Below are 22,801 nucleotides of genomic sequence, written 5' to 3'. Positions count from 1 at the left end.
TCCGACTCTTTGCGACCCCATGAATCTCAGCACGCCAGGCCTCCCTGTCCATCACCAACTCCCGGAGTTCACTCAGACCCACGTCCATCGAGTCAGTGATGCCATCCAGCCATCTCATCCTCTGTCATCCCCTTCTCCTCCTGCCCCCAATCACTCCCAGCATCAGAGTCTTTTCCAGTGAGTCAACTCTTCGCATGAGGTGGCCAAAGTACTGGAGTTTCAGCTTCAGCATCATTCCTTCCAAAGAAATCCCAAAAGTTCCCTGGGAAGGGTGGGGATTCTTTTTCTCTTTCATCTCTCAGATTGTTGTAGAGAGGTAAGTGAAGAGATTTTTTTAAAAAGTCCCAGATAACTTATCCAAAATGTGTTTTCAAAATACATCCCTAAGTAGTTGAAATTCCATCAGGCAATTTCAGTTAACCTTCAGATATTGGGATGGGAGTTGGGTGTGTGTGTGGAGAGTTGGTAGTGAGAGTAATTGTTAAGGTTGAGAAGGAGGGAAGAGGTACTAAGAATCGTGCATTTTAAGTTAAAAGTTATACATGTATATGATAAAATTCTTATGGTACAGAAAAGTAAAGATAAAAGCTACTTTACAGCTTCCCCCAAAAGGTAATCCATTGTTAGCAGTTTTCAGAAAGTTTACTTTTCAAAATATTTATACAGAAAAGTATTATACCTTACTTGTTGTTGTGATAAAAAACTATATTGTTTACTTTTTCCTGCTGTTTACTTTTTTTCTGTAGTTAATATCACAGAGCTCTTCTCATATTGGCACATATAGATCAACGTAATTTAAAAATAATTAGAGTATTGGGCTTCCCTGGTGGTTCAGAGGTTAAAGCGTCTGCCTGCAGTGAAGGAGACCTGGGTTGGATCCCTGGGTCGGGAAGATCCCCTGGAGAAGGAAATGGCAACCCACTCCAGTATTCTTGCCTGGAGAATCCCACGGACGGAGGAGCCTGGTGGGCTACAGTCCACGGGGTCACAAAGAGTCGGACATGACTGAGTGACTTCACTTGACATGACTATATTCTGACTTTTTTTTGAGTGGTATTTAGGATGTAACTGTTTATACAAACCAACAGTATATGACTATGCCTGTTACATGTTTGCTAACATTGGGCTTTATTAAGCTTTATATTTTTTGCTGATTTAACTTGAGAGGTTTGTACCTTGTTTTTAAAAGGGCTTCCCTGAGGTGGGTATAGACTCCACCTCCAGTGCAGGAGATGAGACACAGGAGATGTGGGTTAGATCCCTGGGTGGGAAAGACCTCCTGGAATAGGAAATGGCAACCCACTCCAGTATTCTTGCCTAAAAAATCACTAGGACAAAGGAGCCCAGTGGGCTACAGTCCAAAGGGTCGCCAAGAGTTGGACACAACTGAGCAGCTCTGCGTGCCCGAGCCTTGTTTTGGGTTTGCATTTTGCTGATTATGAGGAGGGTGATAAAATTCGTATACTTATTGGGCAGCGGTTACTTGCAGCACATACTTTAGGTTGAGTAGGTTAATTATCTGGATGCCCCCCTTTCCCCATAAAATGGTTTGAGCGAGATGGAATTTGTCGAGAGGAAGATTTCAGAACCCATGGGGAATAATGCCCTGAATGGAGAGGCTACAGTGTTAGGCTGTGAACGGTAACCAAAGGTTAACATGACGTTATTGAGAACCCTTAACTTGTTCTTAACAGAACATTATGTAAAGGCAGAAATGGAGATTCGAGAGTCAGGGCGAGTAAGTTTTATATCGGGTCAGCTCTGTCTCCTGGTGTCTGTTCGTTCTGTCTCACCACTCACCCCTCTTGCCCCAGCTGTCATTTCATTTTTTATTTATACTGTCATTGGATTTGTTCCTCTTCCCTGGTGGGGGTGGCAAACCTTGACTTTGATAGTTCAGTACCTCCAGAGATGAGGGACAGTTTTTCTATAAGGGAAACTGATTTTGCTTCAAACAGTCAAAGGGAACAGTTCTCATTTCTAACATTCTTTAGATCTATTTTGTGATCTTCAGTAGTACCTCTTTATGGTTGATATTCTGCTAGTGTCAGGGCCCTTACGAGCTGAACTGCAGAAACCTGGGATGTTGGCATGAATACCTGAGCTTTGTTCCCATTTAATCCCCACACGCTGTCCCCACCCCAGCTTTACTTTTTTTTTTTTTAAGGAAAAAACTTTTTCTTAGGCTTGGGAGGCAATTGGTTTAAAAGATTCTTATCTGTTTTTTTAGGAAGAGTCTTTTAAACCAATTGCCTCCCAAGCCTAAGAAAAAACTTATTTCCTTAAAAAAAAAAAAAAGTAAAGCTGGGGTGGCAGGCCTAATTCTCCCTAACTGGGGGTTTCCTGAACTAGTTCAGCCAAAACCAGGGTTTCTTGGCAACAGACACATTTAGGACCAGATCATTTTTTGCTGTGGAGGGCTGCCCTACTCATTGTGGGATGTTTAGCAACACCCTTGTCTCTATTCACTAGATACCAGTAGCACCACTCTCCCCCTCCTTCCAGACCCTCCAGTTGGGACAACCAGAATGTCTCCAGGCATTGCCAAAGGTCCTGAGGGGAGAGGCCAGGGAAGGAAAGGGTGTTCAAAATCTGTTACCCCCTACCCCTCCTCACCCTCCCCGAATGTGACATGTAGAGATGATGTTGATTACCTTGATCTTTTCACGATGCATACATATATCAAAAGATCAAGCCATATACCTTCACTGTCTGCATTTTTATATGTCAAAGATGTCTCAGTAAAGTTTAAAAAAATGTTCTTATCTATTTTCAGTTATTGTATACAAGTATTATCTTAAAGTGGAGCTTCCCTGGTGGCTCAGATGATGAACAATCTGCAGGGCAGAAGACGTGGGTTCCATTCCTGGATCAGGAAGATCCCATGGAGAAGGGAATGGCTTACCCACTCCAGTGTTCTTGTCTGGAGAATTCCATGAGCAGAGGAGCCTGGTGGGCTACAGGGGTCGCAGACTTGAGCACGACTGATCAGATGGATGGCCCTTTTTCATTTGTACCCTTAGTCTAGGCTCTCAGACCAGGGTGATTTTGAACACCTTTCCTTCCCTGGCCTCTCCCCTCAGGACCTTTGGCAATGCCTGGAGACATTCTGGTTGTCCCAGTTGGAGGGTCTGGAAGGAGGGGGAGAGTGGTGCTACTGGTATCTAGTGAATAGAGACAAGGGTGTTGCTAAACATCCCACAATGAGTAGGGCAGCCCTCCACAGCAAAAAATGATCTGGTCCTAAATGTGTCTGTTGCCAAGAAACCCTGGTTTTGGCTGAACTAGTTCAGGAAACCCCCAGTTCGGGAGAATTAGGCCTGCCCACCAGCTTTGATGGTAGCAGTCAAGCAGTAGTAATGCTTCATGTAGTCTTAGGCTCAGAATGGAAAGTTTTGAACTAATAGCTCTTGAGTACTTTTTTCCCCTCCTCTGTCTCTTTGGTCCCTTTCTTTTCAGCTTTTTGCTTCTCATTCTCCTCTACTTTTATGGTGTTAACATAATTAGGTCAGAGCTTTGCAGTTTGGAAGGTCACTAGCATTGAAGACTTGAGCAGAAGTCGGAACATATTTAGCCATTTGATAGGATGCTTGAAGAGTGAAGTCCCTTGCTAAGGAGAGTGAAGAGTGTGGCGGTTAAGCGTATAGACAAGAGTCTAGACTGGTTTTTATCCTGCCTCCATCACTAGTTAGCTGTGTCACTGTGGACAAATTACCTAATCTCACCAAGCCTCAGTTTCTTAATCTGTAAAGTGGAAATAATAGCAATATCTCATTTTTAAAACAGCTTTATTGAGATGTAATTCATATTCCATACAGTTTATCTGATGAAAGTGTGCAGTTTATTTTTTCCTAATATGTTTGTAGGTGCAACCATTGCCATGATTTGCTCTTTGTCCTCTATAAGAGAAACTCTGAATCCATTAGCAGTCAATTCCAGTCACCCCTTATCTCATTAGTTTTAGGTACAAATTAGGCCAAATGCTTACCCTGGTGATTAATATGTAAGTATTTAGTTTAAAAACTATTATAGCTTGGGGCAGAGAGACTATTTGTGGCAAGACCACTTGTATCACTTTAGAGAAGGCAAAGATGGATAATTTTTTGTTGAATGGATATTTACATGGAAATTGTTTTCAGATATAAAGATGAAAGATATTCCTTCATTTAAAAGATCTTTATTCAAGTAGGAAGAAAGAGACATATTTAAAAATACTAGTTATACCAGTTATAATTTTAAGATAATTATAAAATGAGGTAGAATAAGTGGTTTCAGGAAGGTGTAAAAATTATTGAAATTGGAAATTTGATAAAGGGAGATTAATTAGGTTAAGAGTGCAGGAACCATGAAAAACTTCTCTAAAGTAGAGACCCTTCTGGCCAAGTCTTAGTTGATAAAGTGTGGGACTTTGGCTCTGTGAAGACCACCTGAAGAGTGCTGGTTTCTGAAATACTGGTAGTATCCTCAAATTTTTTTTTTTTTTTTTTTTTGCTGCCTCATGCTGCTGCCAAATGGTTGCCTCTGGTAGCTACACCTGCATTCTGTTTTAAAAGATAACTTGTTTATTTTTTGCTTAGACTTGAGGTTTGTGGGGTCTTAGTTCCTGGACCAAGGATTGAACCTGGGCCCTCAGCAGTGAAAGGACTGAATCCTAAGCACTGGAATTCCTACCAGTGATTCCCATCCCCACCCTTTTTTGGTATTCCTAATCTGTTCTGAACTTGGCAAATTACCTAAATACAAGAAATAAACAAATGTTTAGCGAGAGCCTGGTGTCTGTGAGAGCAGGATGTGATTATGTGGCCGTATGCTGTCACTTTGAGTTAGTTGCCTTTTTAGTTTTCTTCTCCAGGTTAATTGCATGTATAGAATCAATAGTTCCTGGGTAAATTAGGCTCCTATAAAATGTTTTCTTTTTTTTCTTCCAAGGCTTCCACACCTTTCTTTTCAGTTTCCTGTCCTCTTTTTCTCATGCACCATCAGACACAGCACCTCCAGTGCACGTCCCAGCTGAGCCGCACTGCTCTCTCCTTTAACACCTGGTCAACACGGGATATTTTTGTATTTTGAAAGTTAAATGACTAGATTTGTGTCAAGTCAGTAATCTGGGTGTTATCTTGACCCCTCCATCTCCTTTACTTCTTAAATCAAATTTGAGTTAACAAATCCTGTTGATTCTGATACAGTAGTTTCAAAGTCTTTTTTTTTTTTTTAAACACTGTATATGGAATAATACTTCAAAAGTAAAAAAGCAAAGAGACTTAACAATAAAAAGTTTCTTACCCATATCCTTCCTCATCTATATATTTCCCAGACTTCTACAATAGTTTACTAATATTATTGATTTCTTATATTCTTCTGAGGGTTTAAAAAAAATACAGCCCTGTACAAATACATTTATCCCACCCCATTCCTTCCCTTACCCCAACACATGTTTTACACTAATGTTGGAAACTTTAACTGCTTTGCCTTTTATTTTCTTCACTTGACAGTGTGCCCTGGAGACCTTCAGTGTTAGTATATAAAGTGCTGGTGTGTGTGCTCTGTCCCTCTCCACAGCTGCAGTGTCCATTTTATTCATGAACTATGATTTAACTAGCCCAGGGATGTGTAGAGTAAGATTGTTCCTAGTTTTTACTGTTACAAAAGTACTGCATGAGCAACCTTGTACACCTATCACTTTGTGCATATGCAGGCCTATCTGTAGATTAAGTTCCTAGAGGTGGGATTGCTGGGTTAAAGAATAAATGAGAAACAATTTTGATAGATATTGTCGCCTTTCATAGGGGTTGAAACAATAATGTATGTGTGAGACCACTTGTTTTCCCATAGCCTTGTCATTACAGCATGCAGTCCAGTTTTTTGGGTTTTTGCCAGTAATAATAGGTGAAAAATGATACCTCAGTGTAGCTTTCATTTTTTACATTTCTTATGAGTGAAGTTGAGCATCCTTTCATTTGGGCCATTTTGAGCTTCCTTTTTTTTCTCTGTGAACTGTCTGATCTGAATCTTTAGTCATTTTCCTGTCCATTTTGGGGATTCTTCAATTTCTCTTCAGTCCATGTGCCTTGGTTGATTTTTTAAAAGGAAACAACTTGCTTGTTGCAGTTGTCCTCTGACAGATTGCTTCCATTTTTACTCCCTTCTAGGCTTTCTCTCATTCACACTGTTAGCAAAGTGATACTTCTAATTGCAAATTTGAAAGCATCATTCCCTTGCTTGAAACTGTTCAGTGGCTCTTCACTGGCTCCATAGTGCAAGGGCCGTAGCATTAGGATGGTACCTCATAGGTTCTCCATCTCCCAGAACACCGACCTGCTCCTAGCTCCTTGTCGAGTTAGACCCTTTGTCTGTTTTGTGTGACGTATTTCTCTGTTTATGACGGTCCGTTCCTGCTTGTCTGTGTGTCCATAGTTGTGCTTGTCATTCTCCACCTAATGAGGCTTTTCTGTTGCCTGACTCTTCCCTCAGTTCCCTAGGTATACCCTTATAATGGAACCCCTCACTTTGTGTATTTTTATTAAGTATTTCTTTGCCCTAGATGTTACCCTCTTGAGGGCATGAACTTACGGACTTTTGGAACCCAGCCTAGTGTTTGGCACATAGATGATGAGAGATAATTACCGAGTACCCATTGATACATGTATACATACACTATGTGTAGACAACCCAGGACAAAGAAAAAAAAAGGAAAATTAATACCATGAACTCATTTTTTCAAAAATTTAATTTTTACATTGAGATATTTATTAAATACAATAAAAAGTACAGACCTTCTTTGTTTTAGATGTGACAGTTGTACTCATGTAACTGGTAACCAGAGGATGATAAAGCATTCTCATCACCCCAGGGAGTTCGCTGGTTGCCCTTTGCATTCAGTTCCCCTGTCCCCCACACGCTCTGAATGCTAACAGTGTAGGTATTTTGTTTGGTCTTCATACAGTGTCTTCTTTTCTGGTATCTAGCTTCATTTGTTTAACATATATTTCCAGACGCATCTGTGAGGCTGGATGTGTCAGAGTCCTTTTTATTGCTGAGTAGTACACCATTGGATGAATGTATCAAGCTTATTTTTTCTTCTGTTGATGGGTATTTATTTCCAGTTTTTTCATTTTTAAGAATAAGGCCTATATGGATCTTCTTGCAAACATGTTTCCATTTTTCTTGAGTAAATACCTAGGATTGGAATGGTTGGTTTATAAGGAGATGTGTGTTTTACTATGTAAGAAACTGCTACATAGTTTTTCGGAATTTACTCTTAAATACTCTTCACTGTATGTTTTCTAGTTGCTCCACATCCTTTCCAGTACTTGAATGACCTGTTTTTTTGGATTCATTTTTATTCATGCTGGGTCTTCTCTGATGCATGAAGACTGTTCTCTACTTGCGGCGAGTGGGGAATACTGTCTAGTTGTGATGCACAGGCTCTGCGTTGCGGTGGCTTCTCTTGCTGTGAAGCAAGGGCTGTAGTGCACACAGGCTTCAGCAGTTGTGGCGCATGGCTTAGTTGCTCCAGGGCATGTGGGATCTTCCTGGATCAGGGATCAAACCTCTGTCTCCTGCATTGGCAGGCACATGCATTGTCACTGAGCACCAGGGAAGCCCATGATCATTCTTTTTAGTTTTCGCTATTTAGTGCATGTGAAATGGTATTTTGTGGTTTTATTTTGGATTTCCTTGCTAGCTAATGATGTTTCATATGGTTGACAATTGTTAATAATTTTGTAGAATACCTCTTAAGTTTTTTGCATATTAAAAAGAATTGGTTATCTTTCTATTATTGATGTGTAAGAATTCTTAATATAGTCTTGATACAAGTTTTTTTGTAGCATCAGTGTCCTGGGAATGTTTTCTCCCAGTTTGTAAGTTTGTTTTTTCCTTAACAGTGTATTTTGATAAGCTAAAGTTTTTAATTTTGATGAAGTTCGGTTCTTTTTCTTTAATAGATTGGAGTTCTAAGAAGCTTTTGCCTACTCAGAAATCATGAAACTAATTTCCCTTGTTTATTTTAGAAATTTCATAGCCTTATGCATGGGGCTGTGATCCATCTTGAACTATTGTGTGTTGTGTGAAGTAGGGATTGAGGTTCATTTAAAAAAAATACCCAATTTCAACACCATTGTTGGAAAATATTTTTTTTGTTTTGCTACACTAAATTGCTGTTGTATTTTTATCTAGGATTGTTTGTGTACACACGTGGATCTGTTTCTGGACTCAGTTTTGTTTCTTTGATCTCATTGTTCCCCTATGCCAGTATTATTATTATCTCTGTTGCCGTAAGTCTTGAAATCAAATCGTGTGAATCCTCTAATACTCTTTGACCATCTAGCTTTTTTGTGTTTCTATATAAATTTTAAAATCAGTTTGTCAGTTTCTATGGAAAAAAAAAAAAAGTTTGGGATATTGATTGGGATTGTGTTGCTCTATAATTACATTTAGGGAGAAATGACCTATAACAATATTGAATTTGATAGTCAGCCTTTAACATGGTTTCCCTTGATCCCTGCCTTCTTGCATTTGCATCCTTTTGTATTTATTTACCTTGCACATGATTTTAGGGTTGGTCTGTGTAACCAATAGCATATGGTTAAAGTCCCTTCTGAAATTAGATTATAAAAGGCACAGGGGCTTGTGTATTGGTCTCTTTCTGTCTCTCATTGCTAACTGTAGGAGAAACCAGCTCCCATGTTGTAGAGAGGCCCACTGCAATTTTACCCTGCTTGCTAGTTAACAGGTTAGCCTGCTGCAGTTTCACGGATGCTGATAGAAGGTATGGGAATCCTGGGTCTGAGTCAGGAGACAGTTCATTGTCACAGCTGCTGTAGTGGCCTGGGTGCTGTGAGCATTTCTGCACCAGCTCCTGCATCTCCAGATCACATTCATGGGAAGAGGACCAGATGACAACTGCACGTCAGTGCTTGCATTACAAAGGAATTCTGAACGTAGGGCACCTGAACATTTTTTAATGCACAGTAAGCATACCTGCTCTTTCCTCTGAAAGAGACTTTATTTTCCCAATCTGTTCACTTTATAAACATCTTTGGAAAGCCTGCAACAAGGGGCAGTGAGATCCTTAGCTGCAAGTGTGCAGAAATGTGAAAGACAAATGGAATATTGTCTCCCAACATCCTTGTGACAAAGGACTGAGGCTTTCTGTTGAAAGCAGATTCTCTGATCTTCACTTGAATGTAGACCCAACTATAGTTTGCAACCTCCTGAGAAACCCTTGAGCCAGACCCACCAGGTAAGCTGCTTCTGGACTTCTGACCCTTGAAAACTGTGTGAGAGAATAAATATTTTCAACTGCTAAAGTTTTGGACTTTATTACACATCAGTGGCTGATTAATACAGTTGTTTACCTTTCCTTTCATTGGGTCATCTTTTTTGATATATACTGGTAAACAAATTTTACATACATGTATGTATATATACAAGATCTCTACATCAGTGGAGTAAAATAGGTTTGTCTATATCAATATGTTATGGTAATACACTTATTATATAACATAATTTTGTTCATGTAACATTTTAATGATTTTCATAGAGATCTTGCAGTTATATTTATTCCTGAAGATTTTTCTTTTTGATGCTGTTTTCTAAATTTTATTTTTTGCTGCTAGTATATAGAAATACAGTAGTTGTTTTAACAATTCTTGAGCGCATATACTTTGACCATGCTGAACTACACTTAGTTCCAGTTGCCTTTTTGTGGCTTCTTTAGGATTTTCTCTGCAAAAATAACCACATCTGTGACTAATAAGACAGTTTTACTCCCTTTTCTCCCATCTTTGTAAGCTTTTTGTTTCTTTGCCTTACCTTATTGCTCTATCTAGCCTTTTCAATTTAGTGTTGAAGAGAAAGGGTAATAATGGTCATTCTTGTCTTGTTCCACGTCTTAAGGGAAAAGCAATATCTTTTAACATTAAATAGAATGTCAGCAGTGCTTTTTCTGTAGATTAAAAGAAATCACATTGAGGGTATTTCTTTCTATTTCCAGATTTCTGATATTTTAATTTTTATAGATGGGTGTTGAATTTTGTCAGATGTTCCCCTTTTTCATATTTACTGAGATGACTTTACTCTGTTACTATGGTGAATTGTATTTATTTATTTTTGAAAGTTAAACCAGTTTTGCATTCCTGAGTTAATCTTATTTGGTCGTAAATATATTGTCTTTTTATCTGTTTCTGAACTTGATCTGCTAATATTTTGTTAAGGATTTTGGTGTCTGTGCAAGAGGAATGTTGGTCTATGATTATCATTTTTGTAATGCCTTTTGATATCATGTTTAGCTTTCTAAAAGAATTTTTGTTTTCAGAAATAGTTTATATATGACTACTGTTATTTCTTTACTGTTTGGTAACCATGTAGGCATGGAGGGGTTTTATGTTGTGTGTGGGGGGGAATTTTTGTTAACAGATTTCATTTCTTTGGTAAATATATAGTTACGTTGTTCAGTCACTTAGTCGTGTTGAACTCTTTGCAACCCCATGGACTGCAGTACACCTGGCTTCCCTGTCCTCCACCGTCTCCTGGAGCCTACTCAGACTCATGTCCATTGAGTTGTGATGCCATCCAACCATCTTGTCCTCTCTTCTCCTCCTGCCTTCATTCTTTCCCAGCATCAGGGTCTTTTCCATTGAGTTGGTTCCGGTAGCTTCAGCTTCAGCATCAGTTCTCCCAATGAATATTCATTCAGGGTTGGTTTCTTTTAGGATTGATGGTTTGATCTTCTTGCTGTCCAAGGGACTCTCAAGAATCTTCTCCAACACCACAGTTAGGAAGCATCAATTCTTTGGTGCTCAGCCTTCTTTATGGTCCATCTCTCACATCCATGCACGACTACTGGAAAAACCATAGCTTTGACTGGACCAACCTTTGTCAGCAAAGTGATGTCTCTGCTTTTTAATATGCTTTCCAAGTTTGTCATAACTTCTCTTGCAAGGAGCAAGTGTCTTTTAATTTCATGGGTGCAGTTACCATCTGCATTGATTCTGGAGCCCGAGAAAATAAAGTCCGTCACTGTTTCCATTGTTTCCCCATTTATTTGCTGTGAAGTAATGGGACTGGATGAAATGATCTTAGTTTTTTGAATGTTGAGTTATATGGTTATATGGATTTTGTCTTTTTTTTTCTGTAGGCAGTATATCTGTCTCATTTAGGTTATCAGCCCTCTTGGCAGAAAGTTTTTAATTTTCCCTTGGGATCCTTTTAATTTCTGTAGGAGCTGTTGTGACCCCTTTTTAATGCTCTTTTTCCTTGGTCATTCTTGCTATGAGTTTAGCAATTTGATTTCTTTCCACAGCTTTTGGTTTCAATAATTCAATTGACTTGTGCCTGTCTTAATAGTTTCCTTCACTCTTATCTTCAGTTGGCTTAATGTATTCTTTTAATCCCTGGCTCCTTAAGCTAGAAATTTAGATTTTAATTTGGAAATTTAGACGTTTAAATTTGAGTTTCTTTTTAAATATAAGCACTTAAAAAGTTGTAATTTCCACACATTTCTATATGTTATATTTTCATTATCAGTTCAAAATATTTTCTGATTTCCTTAACTCATGAATTTTTTTAGAAGTGTGTTGCTTAATTTTCAAATATTTTGGTTTTTCCTGAGTAGCTTATTGTAACTGATTTCTTTTTTTGGCCGGGCTGTTTGGCATGTGGGGTCTTACTTCCCTGACGACCAGGGATTGAACCCGCACTCCCTGTAGTGGAAGTGTGGAGCCTTAACCACTGGACCTCTGGCGAAGTCCCTGTAATTGATTTTTTTAAATGTGATTCTGTTGCAATTACAGATTAAACTCTATAAAATTTTCATCTTTTGAAATGTGGACTTATTTTATGATGTGATGTATGGTCTTATACAGTTGGTAAATAGTAATAATCGATATCTGAGATCAGGAAACGTCCTGCAAAGGGCAGTATAGGAAATATTTTAGGTTTTGTGAATTACACAATTTCTGTTTTAACTACCCTGCCCTTGTAGTGCAAAAGCAACTGTGGCAATATGTAAATAAATGCATGTGGCAGCGTTCTAATAAAACTTCATTTACAAAGATGGGTAGAGGTCCTGTAGTTTGCTGCACCTGATTTGTTGCCTATGAATTGCTTTATAATCATTTCAATAGCTGCGAGAGGGGTATTAAAATTAACAAATATAACTGTGGATTTATTAATTTCTTCCTATAACTTTGTTGGCTTAATTTATTTATTACTCACTTAATTGATTTATTCATACCATTTCCCTTGTGTTTACTATTTATATTCATGGTGTTTAAAAGTATGTTTCTTTTAGATAGCATATATTTAATGGATTTATTCTTTTCTTTCCTTCCTTCCTCGTTCCCTCCCTTCAGTTCAGTTCAGTTCAGTTCAGTTCAGTCACTCAGTCATGTCCGACTCTCTGCAACCCCATGAATTGCAGCACGCCAGGCCTCTCTGTCCATCACCAACTCCCGGAGTTCACTCAGACTCATGTCCATCGAGTCAGTGATGCCATCCAGCCATCTCATCCTCTGTCGTCCCCTTCTCCTCCTGCCCCCAATCCCTCCCAGCATCAGAATCTTTTCCAGTGAGTCAACTCTTTGCATGAGGTGGCCAAAGTACTGGAGTTTCAGCTTTAGCATCATTCCTTCCAAAGAACACCCAGGACTGATCCCCTTTAGAATGGACTGTTTGGATCTCCTTGCAGTCCTAGGGACTCTCAAGAGTCTTCTCCAACACCACAGTTCAGAAGCATCAATTCTTAAGGCGCTTAACTTTTTTTATAGTCCAACTCTCACATCCATACATAACCACTGGAAAAACCATAGCCTTGACTAGACGGACCTTAGTCGGCAAAGTAATGTCTCTGCTTTTCAGTATGCTATCTAGGTTGGTCATAACTTTTCTTCCAAGGAGTAAGCGTCTTTTAATTTCATGGCTGAAGTCACCATCTGCAGTGACTTTGGAGCCCAAAAAGATAAAGTCTGACACTGTTTCCACTGTTTTCCCATCTATTTCCCATGAAGTGATGGGACCAGATGCCATGATCTTTGTTTTCTGAATGTTGAGCTTTAAGCCAACTTTTTCGCTCTCCTCTTTCACTTTCATCAAGAGGCTTTTTAGCTCCTCCTCACTTTCTGCCATAAGGGTGGTGTCATTTGCATATCTGAGGTGATTGATATTTCTCCCGGCAAGCTTGATTCCAGCTTGTGTTTCTTCCAGCCCAGTGTGTCTCATGATGTACTCTGCATAGAAGTTAAATAAGCAAGGTGACAATATACAACCTTGACATACTCCTTTTCCTATTTGGAACCAGTCTGTTGGTCCATGTCCAGTTCTAACGGTTGCTTCGGGAACCATATCTAATGATCTCTGCCTCTGAGTGGAGGATTTGGTAACTTTACATTTAATGTTATTTGTATGGTTAAGTTAAAAGTCTTCTGTATTACTCTGTTTTATCAGTTTGTCTCCTCTCTTCCTTCTCTTACTGCCCACAGTTCTTTTATGTTGATCAAATTTTTAAAAATAAATTGCCATTGGGCTTTTTAGGCTGTATGGCTTTGTATAAGTGGCTGCTGTAGGAATTCCAGTATTCATGATTAACTTTTACAGTTCACTTACTTAACATTATTTCACTTGATGTGAAATGAAAGAACCTTAAAAAAAATTACATTTAACCTTTGTACTGTTGGTATGTTAACATTTGCTTCAACACAGTGCTATTTTTGCTTTAGTCATTTGCCTTTTTTTAGGGAGAGAAACGAGAGTCTTTTTAATTACATAATTATTTTGGATTTTCTTTATGTATATAGATCTAAGTTTCATTTGATGTCATTTCCTTTCAACTTGAAGAATTTCCTTTTAACACGGCATAATGTTTAGGTCTAGTGATTAACGTCTTCAACTTATGTATGTTCACACACTCAGGGTAGATATATATACATTTATTAAGAGTAAATGTATTACTCTTACATTTTTATAATTATAATTTATAATTATATTACTCTTGGTAAATGTATATATATATTTACTCTTATTTTTCAAGAATATTTTTGCTGGATGTAGATTCTGGGTTGACAGTCTTAAGTTGCTTTAAAGATCCTTTTTTAATTGTCTTCTGGTATCCATTGCATCCTTAATTTTTGACAGTTTGATATTCTTTTTTCTTTTTCTCTCATTTGTTACTTAGAGTTGAGCTCATTGAATTTGCAAATTGATTTTTTCACCAGTTTTTTGACCGTTATTTAAAATGATTTTTCTGCCTCATTCTCTCTTTTCTTTGAGATTTTTTTACTATGAGGGTCTGCCCTGCTGGCTCAGTGATAAAGAATCTTCCTGCCAATGCAGGGAACACAGGTTTGATCCCTGATTGAGGAACATCCCACATAACTTGGATCAACTCAGCCCGTGCACCATGACTGCTGAGCCTTTGGCCTAGAGCCCAGGAGCCACAGGTACTGAGCTCACTCACTTCAACTACTGAAGTCTTTGTGCCCTAGAGCCTGTGCTTGGCAATAAGAGAAGCCACCACAGTGAGAAGACTGTACCGCAGCTGGAGAGCGGCCCTCACAGCAACGGAGACCCGGCACAGCCAAAGCCAAATGGAGGAAAATTATAAATTTAAAAAATGTACTATAGGTCTGTGAGTCTCTCTCGTTTTTGATTTTTTTTCAGTCTTTTCCCCTCAGTTCTTCCAGTTAAGTTACTTACGCAGATTTGTCTTCAGAGTCACTAGCTCTTTTTTATTTTGCTTCTAATATGCTGTCAAGCCCATTCCCCACCCCTATATATTTATGAATACTTTCCAGTTTCATTGAGATGTAATTGACAAGTAATATTGGATAAGTGTAAGATATATAGCATGATGATATATATGTATATATTGTTGAGTCATTACCATAGTTAGGTGGGTTAACACATCTGTCATCTTACATAATTAACATTATTTTGTATGTGTGGTGAGAATATTTAAGATTTACTCTCAACAGCTTTCAAGCACACATTTTTGTTAACTGTAGTCACCATTCTGTACATTACAGCCCCAGAACAATTTATCTTGTAACTGGAAATTTGTACTCTCTGACAAAAATCTCCCCATTTCTTCTCACTCCCCCTCACCCTGTCAACTCTCTGTTTATATGAGTTCGAATTTTTAGATTCCATGTAAAAGTGAGATCACACAGTATTTATTTTTCTGTCTGATTTATTTCACTTAACATAATGTCCATAAGGTTCATCCCTGTTGTTCAAAATGATAAAATCTCCTTTTCTGTGGCTCATGTTCTCTTGACTATATATACTACATTTTTATTCATTAGTCCATTGATGGATATTTAGGTGATCCGTGCCTTAGATATTGTGAGTAATTTTGCAGTGATCACAGGGATGCAGATATCTCTAAACCCCCTTTAAAATAATGTACTTTACAGCTCAAGTATTTCACTTAAAAAAAAAATACCTACTTTTGGCTGTGCTTGGGTCTTCGTTCCTGAACTTGGACTTTCTCTAGTTGCAATGAGTGGGAGCCCCTCTAGTTGTGGTGCATGGGCTTCTTGTGGAGCACAGCCTCTGGGCTGCGTAGGCTTTAGAAGCTGTGGTTCCTGGGCTCAGTAGTTGCTGCCTGTGGGCTCTAGAGCACAGGCTCAGTAGATGTGGTGCACGGGCTTAGTTGCTCCTTGGCAAGTGGAATCTTCCAGACCAGGGCTTGACCTGGCTTGCCTGCATTGGCAGGTGGATTCTTTACCTCTGAGCCACCAGCCTCAAGTACTTCATTTTTTAACTATTTACATTTATCTATTGAGATTCTCTATTGTGACCATGCTTTCCATTAAGTCTTTGAACAAATTTATTGCAGCTTACTTAAAGTCTTTGCTTGTTAATCCTTTCCTCTAAATTGTTTCATTAAAAAAAAAAAAATTATTGCTTTTTTCCCTTCCTTGACAGTAGGTCACATTTCCCTGCTACATTTCATGTCTAGAAAGTTTTGATTGTAGAGTGGACATTGTGGATGATTTGTCTCTAAATTCTCTTTTCTTCTGATGAGTGTAGTTAACTAGCTGCTTGACCACCTTGAGCTTGTGCAGGCTTGGTCTTATACTTTCAGATGGGTCTGTAGAGCATGTGAGGTGTTTTTAAGCCCTGATAACTTGACCAGGTTCCTGTCTCCTCTGCAGTGGAAGCAGCTGAGATTGCTGCTCAAAGGCTCTTTTAGCTTTCCACTTGTTTCCATTGGGCTCCTTAGAGTCTTCTGTGAGCATACTCAGCTCAGGGGTCAGTGAGGAATTAGAAATAGTTTATATTAGTTTTTGAGGTTTCTGCTTCTGTGACTCACTCATTTTCTGAATTTGCCCTCTGAATTTTTAACCACTCTGTGGCCATGACATTAGTGAGCCTGCAGCTTTTTGCTTGAGTTCTAGTAGTCTTGTGCCGTTGTAGACGGGGAGTACCCTATAAGGGAAAAAGCTGTGTAACTTTGAACCTCTTCCAGTGTATTTCCCTTCTTTCAGTGGTCAAATTTCCAGTTTCTTCCTACTCTTGGTGCTTTCTTCTCTCTTCAAATCATTTTTAAAAGTAATTTACCCAGAGTTTTTTTTTTTTCAATAATTGTTATATGAAGAAGGGTTAATGAGTTGATACGGAGAAGGCAATGGCACCCCACTCCAGTACTATTGCCTGGAAAATCACATGGACGGAGGAGCCTGGTAGGCTGCAGTCCATGGGGTCGCTAAGTCGGACGTGACTGAGCAACGTCACTTCCACTTTTCACTTTCATGCATTGGAGAAGGAAATGGCAACCCACTCCAGTGTTTTTGCCTGGAGAATCCCAGGGATGGGGGAGCCTGGTGGGCTGCCATCTGTGGGGTCACACAGAGTCGGACATGACTGAAGTGACTTAGCAGCAGCAGCAGCAGCAGCAGCAGCAGCAATGAGTTGATAAAAGCTGTTAGAATTCTTCAGACTCATTTTCATTCATTTCACACTGGCCTGAAGCGCAGTTGCTGACTTAACACACACCTTGTTTGTTTTAGGCCTGTGTTTTTAGAATAAGATAGAGACTCACTATTTCTTCAATTACATCATGTATTTGGATTAAGTAGGTAATTATTTAATGAAAAACCTGGAGCTGAACAGTGTTTGCAAAAACTTGTGAAAGGGACAGCCATATTTCTTCTGCTGTTTCTTTTCCCCTTTCTTAGCACCAGCCTCTGATAGATAGCAGTGGAACCCGGGACTAGGTACTATTGGAAGAAAACGTTGTTTTCGGTTGTGTTTGACTTTTACTTCTCTTGGTATTTATAAAAAAGTACTAAAATGTGTTGACCTCTCTGCTGCCCAAGGGACTCTAAGAGTCTTCTCCAGCACTACAGTTGTAAAACATCAGTTCTTCTTTATGGTCCAACTCTCACATTTGTATATGATTACTGAAAAAACTGTGGCTTTGACTCTGCAGGCCTTTGTTGGAAAACTGATATCTCTGCTTTTTAATATGCTGTCTAGGTTTGTCATAGCTTTTCTTCCAGGGAGGAAGTGTGTTTTAATTTCATGGCTGCAGTCACCATCTGTAGTGATTTTGGAGCCCAGGAAAATAAAATCTGTCACTGTTTCCACTTTTCCCGCATCTGTTTGCTATGGAGTGATGGGAGTGGATGCCATGATTTTCGTTTTTTGAATGTTTCACAGTTGTAGGAACTGGTTGTATACACTGAATCTGATGCTGGGCTTGATGTCAGCAAGGCTGGGAACTGGGAACGGAACACGGACATGGAGTGATGGAGAGTAAGGTTAAACTGGAACTACAAAGAATTTTGGGAACTTATAGAAATGCGTTGAAACCTGTGAGCCCAAACTTGAGCCTTTGTGGCCCTCACTGCTTCCACACCTGTAACCTTGATGATGTAGGTGTCCTGTAGTGACACACCTAACTCTGCAGATGCACAAGAGCCTGCCTCAGGATTACTTGGAAAAGCAAAGATGGGGCCTGACAGAAGCTAGGAAAACTGTAGGCCCAGTTGCTGCCTGTGCCAGTGAGGCTGAGCCCAGAGATCCTTGACAATGTCTGAGGGCTGCCATAATGCCTGAACTTGCTTTAGCATTCCAAACCTGGGGGCTGCTTCTCTTTTGTCTTCTGCATCTCGTGGGGATTGATTTTTTTATTTTTAAAGCTAACTCTAACCAAGAACCCAGGGTGTATATTGTCACAGGGTGTATACGCAGAGCACATTATGAGAAATGCTGGGCTGGATGAAGCACAAGCTGGAATCAAGATTGCTGGGAGAAATCAATAACCTCTGATATGCACATGACACCACCCTTATGGCAGAAAGTGAAGAGGAACTAAAAAGCCTCTTGATGAAAGTGAAAGAGAAGAGTGAAAAAGTTGGCTTAAAGCTCAACATTCAGAAAATGAAGATCATGGCATCTGGTCCCATCACTTCATGGGAAATAGATGGGGAAACAGTGTCAGACTTTATTTTTTGGGGGGCTCCAAAATCACTGCAGACGGTGACTGCAGCCATGAAATTAAAAGGAAGAAAAGTTATGACCAACCTCAGTTCAGTTCAGTCTGTCAGTCGTGTCCGACTCTTTGCGACCCCATGAATCGCAGCACGCCAGGCCTCCCTGTCCATCACCAACTCCCTGAGTTCACTCAGACTCACGTCTATCAAGTCAGGGATGCCATCCAGCCATCTCATCCTCTGTGGCAGCATATTAAAAAGCACAGATATTACTTTGCCAACAAAGGTCTATCTAGTCAAAGCTATATGGTTTTTTCAGTAGTTGTGTATGATTGTGAGAGCTGGACTATAAAGAAAGCTGAGCACCAAAGAATTGATTCTTTTGAACTGTGGTGTTGGAGAAGACTCTTGAGGGTCCCTTGGACTGCAGGGAGATCCAACCAGTCCATCCTAAGGGAAATCAGTCGTGAATATTCATTGGAAGGACTGATGCTGAAGATGAAACTCCCAACACTTTGGGCACCTGATGTGAAGAACTGACTCAATGGAGAAGACTCTGATGCTGGGAAAGATCGAAGCCAGGAGGAAAAGGGGACGACAGGATGAGATGGCTGGATGGCATCACCGACTCGATGGACATGAGTTTGAGTAGGCTCCGGGAGTTTGTGATGGACAGGGAGGCCTGGCATGCTGCAGTCCCTGGGGTCGCAGAGTCAAACACGACTGAGTGACTGAACTGAACTGAACTGAACCCAGAATCATGAAAAATGTGTTTGGAAAAATGTAGTTGCTACCCAGCAAGGTAAAAAGCCATCACAGACCATCCTTTGTCACCATGGCACCAATGCACACCTCTTTTCATTGTATTTATCTTACAAATAAAGACAATTGTGAAATTATACTTCTGGTGAACATAACGCAACTATCCTTTGTTCATCTGATAACATACTCTCTTTAAGATAACATTCATCTTAAACATTCGTCTGATAACAATTCTCTCTTTAAGAGAGAATACAAAATCTCTTTATCCATAGGTGGGTTAATTTCTTTTCTGTCTGTGTCACATTTTCTGCTTAACTTCCTGTAACTCAGATACCAAGATATGATATGTGATTAGGTACTATCAGATGATTATCAAGAGGGAGATAAAGCAGTTTAATAGAAATAGAAATATTTTGTATCATAAAAAGAAGAAATACTCATTAGAATTTTAATTTCTACAACTAACCATGTGGTAGTAGTTGCTGTCTGTAATTACTCTCCGCTGTCACTCCGCATTCCCTCTGTTCTTGGCAGTGTCTCAGCTGATGGTGGCTTCTTGCCTGATGGGGTGACCTGAATCTTCATTCCTTAAGGGTCTGGGTCATTAGCAGTCCTGCCTGATTGTTGCCATTGACTTTAATCACAGTACATGGAAATACTAAGTGGCCTCCCAGAGGAACTCCTGCATTCCAGACATACTTTCTGGGAGCCCCTCTTGTGTAGTAGGCGCTAGACTTCCCTTGATTGTGAGGTCAGTCACCCTAATCGGCCTGTAACCCCTTCTTTGTTTGTTGATTCCTTGGCATGAATAACCCAAAGTGGCTGGGTGGCAGTCTTAACTTCCAGTTTAATGGAATCATTTCTGCATTCCTTGGTGGAAACTAAAATCTAACAAAGGAGCTATGTGGCCATAGATGCATATAGGTGGCTAAGTGATATGGTGTGCTGTATGTGCGAGTGAATTGGGAAGCAAAGTGAATTAGTTTAGAGTGACAGTCAGTTAATATAAATTAATATAGGCACATTTCATAATACTTGGGGAGTTAATCAGGATACCCTGTACTACTAAATACTTACTTTGAAAGTAGTGTAAATATATTCAAAATGTGCGTTATTTTTTTTCTTTTTTACTTTTTTACTATACAGTATTTAATAATGGACTGGTGGTTGGTAACAGTTGAGTTTTGAATCTAGATCTGATATACTTTTTAGATTTTTAAATTTGTTTGTTTACCTCTAGGGTGAGACTTACATTTACTATTTTGAGCTTTTATAAATTAATTTTAAAGAATATAGAACAGTGAACATAAATGACTTCATTTATTTTCACAACTGAAAATAGTACAGTAGCATTGTGTGTTATATCTACTCTGAAACTAGAAATTATAATAATGCAGTGATGAGGGTGAGCCTGGAGTCAGACTACCTGGCTTTAAATTTCACCCCTCCTCAGTTCAGTTCAGTCGCTCAATCGTGTCCGACTCTTTGCAGCCCCATAAATCGCAGCAAACCAGGCCTCCTTGTCCATCATCAACTCCTGGAGTTTACCCAAACTCACGTCCATTGAGTCGGTGATGCCATCCAGCCATCTCATCCTCTGTCGTCCCCTTCTCCTCCCACTTTCAATCTTTCCCAGCATCAGGGTCTTTTCCAGTGAGTCAGTTCTCTGCATCAGGTGGCCAAAGTATTGGTGTTTCAGCTTCAACATCAGTCCTTCCAATAAACACCCAGGACTGATTTCCTTTAGGATGGACTGGTTGGATCTCCTTGCTGTCCAAGGGACTCTCAAGAGTCTTCTCCAACACCACAGTTCGAAAGCATCAATTCTTTGGTGCTCAGCTTTCTTTATAGTCCAACTTTCACATCCATACATGACCACTGGAAAAATCATAGCTTCGACTAGACGGACCTTTGTTGGCAAAGTAATGTCTCTGCTTTTTAATATGCTGTCTAGGTTGGTCATAACTTTCCTTCCAAGAGGTAAGCGTCTTTTAATTTCATGGCTACAGTCATGCTTATCCTAAGTTTCAGTTAACTATTGCTCTGTAGCAATCCCTCCCCCCCATTGTCAATGGCTTAAAATGAGTGTGTGTTATTACTCCTGAATCTGTAGGTCACATGGGTGGTTCCGATGATCTGGGCTAGATTTGGCTCATTTCAGCTGAGTTGATGTCGTCTAGGATAGAGAGGAAACAAGGAGACCTCACCCTGGGAACTGACACAACATCACTTCTGCCACGTTCTGTTGGTTCAAGTCAAGTTGTGAGGCCAGACAAGATTCAGGATATGGGGAAATCAGCTCTACCTCTTGATGGGGGGAGCTGCATTATCACATTGCCAGGAGTTGAATCTAGGAGGGGTGGAGAATTGGAGCCATTTTATAGCCATTTTACCATAGACCTTGACCATACACAAGGCTCTTCATCTCTTTGAGTCTGTTTGCTAACCTGTAAAAATGGCTAGGAGAGTAATGATTCTTGTTGAGACTATTTTGAAGATCAGATAAAATAATCTGTGTGAAGTGTCTTTGGTTGTGTCTTGATGTCTGCCAATATGTGCTCAGTATATGTTTGTTATTATTGTTTGGTAGTAAGTGAAAGTAAAAGTCGCTCAATTGTGTCCAACTCTTTGCGACCCTCATGGACTGTATCCTGGCAGGCTCCTCTGTCCATGGAGTTCTCCAGGCAAGAATACTGGAGTGGGTAGCTGTTCCCTTCTCCAGGGGATCTTCCCAATCCAGGGGCTGAACCCAGGTCTCCCACATTGCAGTTAGATTCTTTACCATCTGAACCATCAGGCAAGTCATGGAAGGTAATAATTGAGTGTGTTGTATTTATGTCTTAAAATACTTACAGTGATCCTATGATGCTATCATTATTTCCTTCTTATAGCTGAGGAGACAGACTGAATTGCTTAAGTTATCAATATGCCAAGGTTTGTGGTAGACCCAACATTTGAACCAACATGTTTTTTTGTTTTCGCCCTGAAAGTCTAATACTTGATTTTGAGAGCCAGTGCAGTGGTAAAACGTGGCCTCTGGAGCTTTGTTAGTCCTTGTCCCACACCTTTTGGGCCTTTTACCCTTGGGCAAATTATTTAACCTCTTTATGCCTCACTTTCTAGGAAAGGAGATTGCATACCTTGGTCACATGGTTGTGTTGAGGATTAAATGAATTAATAGAGGTTAAGTGTTTGGAACTGGCTCAGGCTAGGTAGGTATGAAGTATGTTGTTATTCCTTTTCCTCTTTATTATTACACGCTGCTGTGTTTAGGTTGAAACTGTAAAAACTTTTCAATTGAAAAGACTAAATGAGACTGAAATTATCACCCTTCTCTTTTTAGAGCCATCTAATTTTTTCGTGAAGTAGTATTGACCTTTATGGTTAGTTTCTTAATACACTGATTATGGATTTTACTGATGTGAATTGGTTATATAGGGATGGTTCAATTTGAGGAAAAACTATTCCACAGTATTTTGTCTTTTTTTCTCCCCCTTTTCCATTCTGAGCTTTTCTTGCACAATGTCATTCATTTCTATGGTTTCTATTCAATGTTGGTTACCCTCAAATCAACATCTGAAGTTTGACGTTACTCCTGA

The 22,801-nt window shown here is 39.6% G+C and overlaps 1 protein-coding gene across 6 annotated transcripts in view; it reads left to right on the top strand.

Annotated features, from left to right (window-relative positions):
- The window catches only part of PDS5B (PDS5 cohesin associated factor B), a 178,591-nt gene that overhangs the window by 4,826 nt on the left and 150,964 nt on the right, over window positions 1-22,801 (top strand). The window lies entirely within an intron of this gene.

Source organism: Ovis canadensis, chromosome 10 (assembly GCF_042477335.2).
Source record: "Ovis canadensis isolate MfBH-ARS-UI-01 breed Bighorn chromosome 10, ARS-UI_OviCan_v2, whole genome shotgun sequence".
Taxonomy (NCBI): Eukaryota; Metazoa; Chordata; class Mammalia; order Artiodactyla; family Bovidae; genus Ovis; species Ovis canadensis.
Note: the sequence above shows the minus strand (reverse complement) of the source record. Positions and strands in the feature narration are given on the sequence as shown.